Source organism: Pundamilia nyererei, unplaced genomic scaffold (assembly GCF_000239375.1).
Source record: "Pundamilia nyererei isolate P.nyererei 1_Seehausen unplaced genomic scaffold, PunNye1.0 scaffold00257, whole genome shotgun sequence".
NCBI lineage: Eukaryota > Metazoa > Chordata > Actinopteri > Cichliformes > Cichlidae > Pundamilia > Pundamilia nyererei.
Window position 1 is genome coordinate 344,343 of NW_005187658.1, and position 2,326 is coordinate 346,668.

The 2,326-nt window shown below is 41.4% G+C and overlaps 1 protein-coding gene across 5 annotated transcripts in view; it reads right to left on the reverse strand.

Annotated features, from left to right (window-relative positions):
• The window catches only part of LOC102211078 (neurofascin), a 134,233-nt gene that overhangs the window by 75,247 nt on the left and 56,660 nt on the right, over positions 1–2,326 (reverse strand). For 4 of the 5 annotated variants that reach the window (XM_013915100.1, XM_013915102.1, XM_013915101.1 and 1 more), the window contains exons 1-2: positions 1,934–2,000; positions 1,735–1,810 (exon numbers count right to left, since the gene is read on the reverse strand). The gene's annotated coding sequence lies outside the window, so the exon portion shown is untranslated. Of the gene's footprint in view, positions 1–1,734; positions 1,811–1,933; positions 2,001–2,326 lie in introns of those variants that run through there. The other variant, XM_013915099.1, reaches the window with a different exon arrangement.

Genomic DNA, 2,326 nt, shown 5'->3' on the forward strand with positions numbered 1-2,326 from the left:
ATACCAGCTAGCCCAACTTCAGTAACCCTACAAACGTCACTGCTGTTTAGTTTTCTGTCTTCATTTATGTTGGAAGTGATAGCAGAGATGTACGTTTGATTTTTTTCAGAAATCTCTCAGTCAGAACATGCTATATCATGTTTAGGTAACTAGCGAAACTAGCGAGCTAACTTCTGCTAGCTTCCAGCTAACTTCTAACTCCTTAAATGTAATACATTTTGTTTTCATGGATGCCTGGAAGTTAAACTTCATAGTTACACCTGGTAAAGCAGCAATGCTGATCGTTTTATTAAAGATGAAAGAATTTAGACAGTTTTTAACTCTCAGTGATGCTGCAGTGTTCATTTGACCTGAAGCATACGGAGTTTAGGACCCAGATTACTCCCAGATTTAAGAGACAAATATGACAATAACAACGGCCGCTTGCATGTTCTGCAAAAAAATGTGCTTTGTTGTGTATCTGACGGACAAACACCAAACCAGTTCCACATCACTGAAGTTGCACCATTTTTACAAACCAATTCTGGTTCATCCCTTTCACTCAACAATCGGCCATGTGCGTATGAAAACAAAGGCACTGCGCATGCACGTTTTACTCCCATTCTATCGCGATATTTCATTTTCCTATCGTTGCCTAACATTATACCGGTATTACCGTGAACGGTATAATATGGCCCAGCCCTAGTCAGAACAATGGTTCACTTTACTGTTGGTCAACGATGCTTTACTGAGCACACAAAGCACTCTATAACACACAATCACACATTCACATTCAGTGCTTTACTCTGTTTTGACTGCAATCACTGCCACTCACTCTGATGGATGGACTGGGGCCAATCTGTGGTTCAGTATCTTGCTCAAAGACACTTCAGTAATACACAGCACAGAATATAGCTGTGTGTGTGTGTGTGTGTGTGTGTGTGTGTGTGTGTGTGTGTGTCTGTGTGACGACCAAAAATTTGCATGCTACTATACTTGTAGGGACCAACAGTCACTTTTGCAGATAAAAATGTGGTTTTAGGCGTGGTGTGACAGTTAGGTGATGTTAGGTTCAGGGTAAGGGTCTAGGGACAGTATCATGTCAATGTCCTAACTAATTAGTAAAAACAAAGGTGTGTGTGTGTAACTGTCTCCTCGTTTCACCGTCAGCAGTCGGAATCATCATTGAAACAACAAATATAAAGGCATTTAAAAACAAAAGCAAAAGGCAGATAACACTTTTGTGGACAAAAAATATCAGACATAACTGTATGAAATGATCACGTCTGCAGCTACGCAGCGTTCACACTGATATTGAGCACCAGGCTTACCCGAGCCTCATCCCATGGAACAAGAAAGAATTCCTACAACAGGCTGCACTACAACATTCATTCACACAGGGTGCAAGCTTCCTATCGCACACAGGTTTCTGTTTTAAGGCTGATACTAGGCTGATTAATGTGAGGTGAGACTCCAAAATATGGAGTTATTGACAAAGATTGTAACCTTTGAAGCATTAGAATAACAGTTCAGCCACTAGTGTCTTACACACAGTTTCTTTTGAAATAGTAGTATTGCAGTACAGACTTGTCTTTGTGGAAAGTTGGTGATTAAATATCTGCCATTTATCCACATGATGTGACAGATTCTGAGTCACGCTGCTGTGGTTATTATCACTGTGATATTCTGGCCTTTGAGTGAAAAGATCAAGCTGTCTAACTACACAAACACACAGAAACAGTACAACATGAGTACCTCTGTCAGTGCAGCTCTTTTGTCCAGGTGTACAGCAGTGCTGGGTGACTACGCTGTCTCTCCATCTCCATCAATCCTTTAGCATCCAAAGGGAAAAAAGAGAGAAAACAAAGACTAAGCAACTGTCAGGCAAATACAGAGTAAGGCCACAAAGATAAAAGATGGCAGTATAAAAAATGGGGGCGATGCTGTACTCTACCCATGAATGTATTTGCTCCTTTCTGTCCCGTTCTCTCATTCTGTGTGAGGCTCACTGTTCCTCAGGCTTTCTCTCTGTGTTACACACTGATGCCCCATCTGTCGCCGCCCCCTCTCATTCCCATCCCACCTCATACATTATTAATGAGTTTCACACACACACGCACACACACACACTTCTCTGTGCATGTAGTACAGCCGAGGAAGCCCCCTCAGTTAGTTCAGGCTTATCTGAATTTTCCTATAAAGATTGAAAATGTGACGTCATTCAGGGGTAAAACCGCAAAGGATTCTGGGAACTCGTGGCAAGAGGTACTTTCAATTGAAAATAGTCACACAGCGATAAAAAGAAACACAAAAATGGCAAGAAGCTGTTGTGTTATTAACTGCAATA